The sequence below is a fragment of the Tympanuchus pallidicinctus genome, unplaced genomic scaffold (genome assembly GCF_026119805.1).
Source record: "Tympanuchus pallidicinctus isolate F22 unplaced genomic scaffold, pur_lepc_1.0 scaffold6, whole genome shotgun sequence".
Taxonomy (NCBI): domain Eukaryota; kingdom Metazoa; phylum Chordata; class Aves; order Galliformes; family Phasianidae; genus Tympanuchus; species Tympanuchus pallidicinctus.
Genome location: NW_026294780.1, coordinates 13,560,001 through 13,569,675, shown reverse-complemented (window position 1 = coordinate 13,569,675; position 9,675 = coordinate 13,560,001).

The window sequence follows — 9,675 nt, the reverse complement described above, 5'->3', positions numbered from 1 at the left end:
GCCACTGACTCAGGTACAACTCAGTGCTGTCATCCTGACATTTGAACAGCTCCTTGGAAAGACAGGAATGATCTGAGATAGAGTTTGTCATGTCCATATCATGTAAATCCACATCATGTCTAGGACATTACACGCTTGTCACTAGTGACAAATGCCCAGATCAGCATAGGCATCAGCAAGCATCAGTAGAATATGCTGCTGAAGGTATGATTCCATAGGTTATGGAAGAAGAGCATCCTCCTTCTTTCCAGTCCCTCTCTCCTTTCCTAATTCAAGTGGCAAACTCACACTGGATCAATTCTGGTTTTATCAAATCTCTCCTCAACCTAACAAAACTTGAGAAAGCAGCACAAAACTACCAGATAAAACCAATCAACCCTGGTCAGCTCTTCTGCCACTTTCCACAAAGGTTCTGATGAATTCCAGAGATAGAGAAGACCACAAAGCTGGCAGCAATGGGGAAAGGAGCAGGGAGAGAAATGGAAAGAGCCAAGTCCTTCCTTTTCTGGTAATAGGAAACTGCTATGAGATCAGCTTAGCTGCCTGGGAAATTTCAGTGTAAGAAGTCACAGAAAGATGAGGACTCCGAGAAGTTTGCGGTAATATGCTTATCTCGATTATCTTCGTATTTCCCATCTCAGTTCATCAGGTTTGTAAACAAAATAAAGGCATAAACCAAAGCAACTGAAACAGATTTATTGAGCAACTCAGACACCAGTCATGTCCTCACCTACATTGCAGCAATAAAGCAATTTCCAGGCTGGAGGGCAGGCGCTAATTCGAGATAAAAGATTAAACCCACAACCCTCTTGTAAAACGTACCGAATCTCTTCTCTGTTTGGAAGACCATGAACAAAACCTGTCCTTTTAAGGAGGACAAAAGGATTGGGTTGTAAATGTTGGTTAATGCAGATCACAGAGGAGAAAGTCCCCGTAGGAGAAGTAAAAAAGCTTAGGCAAACGTTCCTATGACAGAGGATTGACAGATGTTTCATATTCTGGCTTCCTAGGCGTGGGAACATGAGTAACTGTTGAGAAGTTTGATTCTGTTTATATGTTTTTCCCCTCTAGTTTAAACAGAGACCAATGAAACCAGGAGCTGCAAAGAGTGAACCTAGAGAACTGTGCCATACTGGATAGAGTTACAAACTCTAAGCCGCAGTATCGAGTTCAGAGATGGCATGAGGATTGGCAACGGGCTGAAAAATACACAGCCAACGTTGTAAGATATCTTTGTGGGCGGTGTAAATCACAGAGCCAAAAGGTAATCCTGAGCTTCTGTTTTTCCTTCCCGTTTATTTCTGGATGGGAAGTGCACACAGAGCATTTTGCTGTGCTTTTGGCTTTATATAGTCTCTTTCAAAACATCCAGCAGACGAAAACATAATGGGCTCACAACTGGCTGAAAGGTTGGGCTCAGAGAGCCTCACCTCTGGCCAACATGTTGCAGAAAATGGGGTCACGTTAAGCTGGTGGCCACTCACTAGTGGGGTTGCGCAGGGCTCCATTTTAGGACCAGTTCTCCTTAATGGTCTCATCTATGAGCTGGGGACAGGTGTACTGATTCTGTGGACAACATTAAGATGGGAGGAGCCCTTGATTCCCTTGAGGGTAGCAAGGCCTTGCAAAAAGAGCTTGACAAATTAAAAGGCTTGGAAATCACCAATTGTATGAAATTTGAGCAAGTGTAACCTTCCGCACCTGGGATGGGGCAACCCTGGATCTATGTACAGACTGGGGGATGAGAAGCTGGAGACCAGCTCCATGGAAAGGGATCTGGGAGTTCTGGCTGACAGCAAATTGAATGTGAGCCAGCAGTGTGCTGCAGCTCCTCACAGGGAGCGGAGGGGCAGCGCTGAGCTCTGCTCTGTGTGACAGCGACAGGGCTGAGGGAACGGCATGGAGCTGTCAGGGGAGGGCAGCTGGGGGTCAGGGAAAGGGGCTGCAGCACAGCGCCGTGGGCATGGAGCGGGATGCACAGGGCTGTGGGCACGGACCCCAGTGCCAGAGTTGAAGGAGCATTCAGACACTGTTCTCAGACATAGTTTGGATTTTGGGTGGTACTATATAGAGCTGAAAGTTGGACTGAATAATCCTGAGAAGCCTCTTCCAACTCAAGTGATTTTATGATACCGTGAATCCGTGAGTGCTTTTCAGACTTCATTTAGTTTTAAAGTGCTGTGCTTTCTACAGTCAGAGTATCTTCCACAGAAAGACAGCTCTTAGAAACAGAAAACATTGAACTCATTTGTTAAATGGGTTAAATAGAAAATGTTTAATTCATTAAAGCAGTGGCTTAACAATTCCCTGAGAGAAACAGCCAAACACTGCAGCAATGTCTGCAGTGACCAAATGGAATTTGGCCATCACTGAGGGTTCCAAAACCTACATTGACCACTCTGCGCAAAGTAATCCACTTCTTACTTTCATTACTAACGGAAATAAGTTTAACAACAATAAAAACCAACACACAACCGCTGTATGTGGTATTAGCAGGCTTTCCCAGAAACAGAATATTGACAGTCTTTAACTTTCCATGACCAAACTCTCTGGCTTTGAGCTTGCCGACTCAGGCTCCCAGATTTCCTTGAAAACCAGGGGGAAACAGAGGTGGGCAGCAGTGCCCACCAGGCAGAGAGCTGAAATCACCTCTGCCTTTACTCACCCTCTGCATCACCTGGTCCCGCTGGGCCTCCGGGTGGTATGTGCTGATTTTTGGGATGCATCCTCTGTCATGAGAGTATGACTCAGTCTACACGGGTGTGGTTCAGACCCCTTCCACCCTACATTACCCTTTACCACTAGCCTGAGGACACTGAATTCAGGTTCCTTCTAAACATATGCAAATAGATTTTCAAAGATGCAGCTCATCCAAATCTACCTCAGGCTTCCTGAGGACAGTAAATGGTATTTCTTTTATCCCAGGACTATCCTTCTGCCATAGGATTTGGTCCCAATTCGAGTTCCTAAGGATTTTCTCAGGAGAGGCAAGGTACTTGAAGCAATTAAAAAAATGTTTAGCATTGCAAACAAGACACAGAACTTCTCACCAACTTTATTCTGAGACCATTCTTGAATGCAGCTATATCTCTTTTACTAACACTTCCCAAAATTATTCAGTATGAGGCAGAAAGAAAGTATAGGAGGCTTCAACCCAAACAGGTAAGACTGGACAAAGAAATAAGAACCTATTAAGAGAGACTTCTATTTTACAAAATATTAAGCAGCTTTAATTACTATCATTACAAACTGAAGAATTATACTAAAAGTAGTTTGTTGTAAAGCCAGGTGCTCCATAGTGAGAAAGTACTAAAATTATGGTAGTACATTTTTTCCCCAGGGATTTATATTTTGACCATATTTTCATTTTTGCAGATTTTAACAAGTGCATAAATAAATTCTTCTAAAGAAGTAAACACAACCTGCAACCTTCCCCACGTTGACTGTGCTCCATAAACAGTAGGTACTGGAACATTTGTAAGAAGTTATCACCAGTAAATCCTTTTACTAAACTCCACTTCAGAAATGGCTGAGCCATTGTGAAGAATCACAGAATAATTAACGTTGGAAATGACAACTAAGAATATCTAGTGCAACTGTCCACCTGCCATCAATACTGCTCATTAAATCATGTCCCTCACTGCCACATCCGCATGGTTCTTGAACATCTCTAGGGATGGTAACTCCACCAGCTCTACAGGCAGCCTGTGCCAGTGCAGCACCACTCCTTATGACAAGAAATTCTTCCTAATATCCAACCTAACCTCCCCGGCACAACATCTTGTCCTGTCACTGTTACCTGGGAGAAGAGGCTGACCCCCTCCTTTCAGGTCGTTGTAGAGAGGAGGATGCCCACCAACCCTCCTCTTCTCCAGATTGAACATTCCTTCAGCCACTCCCCACAAGACTTGTGCCCCAGACCCCTCACAGCTTCATTGCTCTTGTCTTGATATGCTCCAGAGCCTCAATGTCTTTCTTGTAGTGAGAAGCCCAGAACTGAACACAGTACTTGAGGTCCAGGATAACAATCACCTTGCTCCTGCTGGCATACTGTTTTTGATGAGAGCCCGGATGCCGTTGGCTTTCTTGCTTACCTGGGGACACTGCTGGCTCATGTTTAGCTGAGTGTTTACTAACACTTTTAGATACCTTTCCTCCATGCAGCCCTCCAGCCACTCCAAGCCAGTAATGATACATGGAATTCTTGTGAAGAAAGTGCAGGACCCAGCACTTTGTCTTGTTGAACTTCATCCCATTGGCCTCAGCCCAGCAATCCAACCTGAACAGGTTCCTCTGTAGAGCCTTCCTAACCTCAGGCACATCAACACTTCTCTCCAACCTGGTGTAATCTACAAACTTACTGAGGGTGCACTCAGTCCCCTTGTCCCAGTCACCAATAAAAATATGCAGGATAGGCCCCAATACCAACCTGTGGGAAACACTTCTTGTGACCTGTTGCCAGCTAGATTTAACTCCATTCACCACCACCCTTTGTGCTCCAGCCACTAACAACATTTGAAGGCTGGAAATATCTACCACAGATTTCTTCAGCTAAACAGAGAAATGCAGTGAAGTTAGAGCTGAGCATAGCATCACTGGAATTATTTGGCAAGATCTGCAATGGTGCTACTGAGTGATTTCTTTTTGCTTTTATAGTACACCAGTCCATGGTCAATCACTAATAAATCAAGTTATGCTTCTCCTCATCGACCATTCTCTCTGTTACAATTTAAATACATAAATATTTTTCATAAATAAATTTTAAATAAAGATATAAATTTAAAGTAAATCATAGAGGCTTATGAAATCAAGGTATCGTCATGTTCTTTATTTTACCTACATTTTTACTGATTTCTTTCTTTCCTGGCAGAAGGAACAATTTAAAAAGAAACAACACAGAAAAAAAGAGAAAATGAGAGAAAAAGAATGGGATCATCCTGGAGAAAAATGGATTCCATGGATGGACAACTAGCTGGATAAGGAAAGGAGAATAAGGAATTGGCTGGATGGTTGTACACAGAGAGTTGCGGTCAGCAGCAAAATGGCCAAGTGGAGACAGGTGATGAGTGGCTTTCCTCAGGGATTAGTGCTGGGGCTGGTATTACTTTACATCTTTGTAGATGATATGGACAGAGAGACTAAGTAGACCCTCAGCAAGTTTGCAGATGACACCAAGCTGAGTGGTGCAGTCAACCTGCTAGAGGGAAAGGATGCTATCTAGTGGGACATGGACAGCCTTGAGAGGTTGGACCATGCCAAATTCATGAAGTTCAGCAAAGCCAAGTGCAAGGTCCTGCATCTAGGTCAGAGTAATTCCAAGCACAGATACAGGTTGGGCAGAGAATGGCTCGAGAGCAGCCTTGAGGAGAAGGATTTGGGGATGAAAGATTCAAGATGAGCCAGCAATGTGTGCTTACAGCCCAGAAGGCCAACCACATCCTGGATTGCATCAAGAGAAATGTGACCAGCAGGTCAAGGGAGGTGATTCTGCCCCTCTGCTTGCTCTTGTGATACTCCACCTGGAGTACAGCATTCAGTTCTGGGGCCCCCAGCACAAGAAGGACATGGAGCTGCTAGAGTCCAGAAAATGGCCACGAAGATGATCAGAGGACTGGAGCACCTCCCCTGTGAGGGCAGGATGAGAGAGCTGGGGTTCTTCAGCCTGGAGAAGAGTTGGCTCTGGGAGACTCCAAAGCAGTCTTCCGGTACCTGGAGGGGGCCTATAGGAAGCTGGGAGAGATGTTTTATTAGGGCGTGTAGCAACAGGACAAGGGGAAATGGTTTTAAACTGCAAGAGGGTAGATTTAGACTAGACATTAGGAAGGAGTGAGAGTGGTGAGACACTGGAACAGGCTGCCCAGTGAGGCTGTGGATGCCCCTTCCCTGGAAGTATTCAAAGCCAGGCTGGATGGGGCTGTGAGCAACCTGGTCTAGAGGGAGGTGCCCCTGCCTATAGCAGGGGGTTGGAACTGGGTGATCTTAAAGGTCCCTTCCAACACAAATCATTCTATGATTCTATGTCCACCACTGAAATGGAAAAGATCAACTAGAATAAGAGAGTTCAAGAAATAGTATTATTCCAGCTGTCTCCTGTGAAAATTTAGGAAGTAGCAAAGGGCTCTTACTCAAAGTCCCCCTTGGGTAACTATGGCATTCGGAAATGTTGCTGTCCTCAGCCTTCTGCTTTGACTTATTCTGGAAGTCTCTCCTTTTCTGGCGTAGTTGTCCAGTAGAACAGGGGTTCATTAGTTGCTTTTGGGATTGCAAATCAACATACATTGCATTAGCATTATTTGATTCCTTGGTCTTGTGAAAGTGGTAACCTTTCCTCTACACTGTTATTTACACTGTACAGCAAAAATTGTGAGAGAAATTGCAGCATGAGCTGGGCTATCTGGGGGAAGCAGGTAGAAGGGGCCATACGGTTTAGAATGTTGTAGTTTTAAGTATCCTATAGGAGTGTAGATATTAAATGCACCATGTTTTCATTACAGTGAAAAAAGCATAAAGCAAGATGGTATAAAAGCCATTTCCTTTTATAATCACTAACAAAACTACTTCGCATTTACAAAAGATGACAACGAAGGAGCCTTACTGGGAAAATCTTCATCACTGAAGAACTGTAGCATTACTAATAAAGTAAGATTAGGGCTTTTTTTCTCCTTGTGATGGTTTTCATCTCAGTATGAAAAACTCGTCAGTGAAAACCCAGCTGAAAGATGATAAATACTTCAGAGTGAGGGCTTTGAAATGCCTTCAGAGGCTCAATGAGCCTCTTCCTACAAGGAACAGTGCTCAGTGGACCAACATTCTCCCAGCACAGCTACAGAGACCACTTCCTTCTTACTCATGATTTTATGCAATGTTTGTGTCAGTCACGGTGATTGCATTCCCTAAGAGAAAATACTAAAAATACAGAAGATTTGTTTCTAGTTTCCCTTTTAATGGGATTTAGCAGCTTGAAAGAAAGAGGAACAGAACCACGTGACCCATAAGCTCTCTGCATGTTACAGTCTACCACTTTTAGACCATCACTGATTCAGTGCTCAGGGCACAGAAACTCATATTCTTAAATGCATATTACTCACTTTTTTTTTTAATTCTTCAAAAGAAAATGTATATGAAAAAAATCACAAAACGATCTCAGCTTAGCAAAGCAAGGAAGCATCAGTTCTTTCAGATGAAGTACGAAATGAAACAAAGCAGGAAGGAATAAATGCCAGCTCTTGCTTTAAGTAGGATTTCATCTCTAATCATTTTGGAGGCTGCCAACTTTTGAAACAGACATCCCAGCAATAACTGTTTGCCTCCTGGAACTTGAGAATGCTTTTTAAGACATTTTCTCCTTCCTCATTTTAACTTCAGTTCAATTAACAATGTCCAAAGCACTAATGATGACCGCCCATTTCCTGAAGCACAGAACCTCTGAAATACAAGACTGTTGCACTGAACCTATGACAGGAATAACAGCTATCACAGCCAGTGAATCTGCCGTGTAACAGGGAACTCCAGACTTCAGAAAGTTTGCAGCTTCCAATGGCAGGATCACACTTTGACAGAAAAACTTCATCTCACCTTAGCGCCTGGGCCAAGAGGGAGAGAGGATCCCTGTTTGCCCAAAGCAATAGTAGGACACACTGTGGCAACATACTGAGTGCGCCCAGACTCAGTGCAGGTGGGGTGATGCCACATCCAGCCGGTTAGGGCTCATCTCAAGCCACCAGCTGCAATGGGAGAGTGGCAGGGCAGGCAGGCTCATCTGTTGTGGGGCTTGCCTGTTCCAGCAGTCACATCAGGCAAGCACAAGCCAGCTGTTCCATCCAACTGCGCTTTGTTTCTAAGAGAAGGGTCATGCACCCTTTAAGCAAGAGCCCACGAGGCAGTAATCTAGTGAATCAAAGCTTCACTAGCAGAAGGAAGAGGCTGGCTTGGCTTCAACAGAAAATACTTTTTTTCCTTCTTATGTCCTATGCCTTTATGGCTATAGTCAAACTGTCACAAAGTCCCATGCTCTGAATGGTTCCAGGTTGAATAGTCAGGGCATTCTGTGAGGGGCTGGCTCTCCTTAGCAAGTTCTATGGATTGAAGCAAGCTAAATTCTTTAAAAGCTTCAAACTAGAGGATAATAAGTTTGTCTGCATGCAACTGCCTTATAATTAAGCAGGTATGTTACTCTCTTCAAATCGCTGCCTTCAAAGTTGAAACACTTTACTGCTGAAACACTGACATGATTATAAGCCAAATACTTAGAACTAAAGTTCCACTATTAAAAAAAATAAAGGTGTTGAGTTACCAGAAACGTTAAGCTGGGTGTCAAATTCTGCATCTGTTTTCACTGCTATAAATCCAGGCTAACAGCCACTATTGCAATTAATGTAGATATAAAAACCTTACATTAAGAAATCGCATCAAAAGAAATGTAAATAAAATAGGAGAGGAAAATAGTTTTCACTGTGTTAGTGAGCTGAAGCAGTTCATTGAAGATGAATTTAAGATAAAGGCCACAGCTGATGCAAGAAGGAGTAAAGCCACATACTCCTTCAGTAAAGTGGAAAATGGTTACTCACTGCCTGGCAGTATTTAACACCAAAATAGCTCTTTTAAGGGTCAATAGAAACACATGGAGCACAGCAAAAACTGTCACCACTCAATAATCCCTACCGGTTACCATGGAAAACTATGACTATGGACACAATCAGAGCTTGTCCAAGTTAGGAATGAGTAATCTCATATTCACCACCACCGCCCCTCTTTTATCTGGACAAACACCAAATACAAGTATATTCATTATTATTTCTTTAAATTTATCACAATACAGAAGAGGATATTACTTCAGTATTCCTGAACTGCTAGTTCCTGTCCACTTGCTTGTGTTTTAAACACAGTTTTCATGATTTCTGGAGAATATCATTCACCTGGACTTCCACGCTCTGGATTTAAGGAAAAACAACGAACTGCGACCATATTGCTTGTGGTTTCAAAAAAAATTAACCAAGCTTTCAAGAGCTGTTGTGTTTGCATTATTGTATTAAAATACAACATTGTGACACTGACAACCGAATTGTTAATCTGTATAGAATAGGTAGAGTTCATGTTTTCCAGTTTGCTCTTATGAAGCTAAGAAATCTTCTTTGGAAGGATTTTCACTTGATGCCCCAGAATCCGGAGAATTGGAAAGACAGAATGAAGGAAACATCACCAATGTAGCAATAAAGCTGTAATGATAAGGATCTTCCTTTCTTCCCAACACGGATGTTCAACTCTCATGGCCAACCTTGCTGAAGTCAGCTTAATTACCCTATGTTTTAGATGTGGCAGTTTGTTTAGTAGGGACACAGTACATGTGCATGTACCTACAGTAACACAGGTTAACTTAGGTGTATTTAAAAACTTCAGCTGCAAAAAGGTAATGTAAAGAAAGCAGCAGAGTCATCCAGAGCTTTCTAAGACAGAGAACAGCATGGCAATTTGTTAAGACCTGGAGTTTATGCTGTTGATTTAGCCCTTCAGCATTAAAACGTGCTTATCCCTTCATGAAGCCTACCATTAAGGATAGAAATGTTATCTCCATCATTGATAAGAGGAACTCCAGCATAACGGCTGTCATATTAATCTGAGGGTCACACATGCACCTGACTCCCAACACCCCATTCACATCTGCTTCCTGAAGGTCAG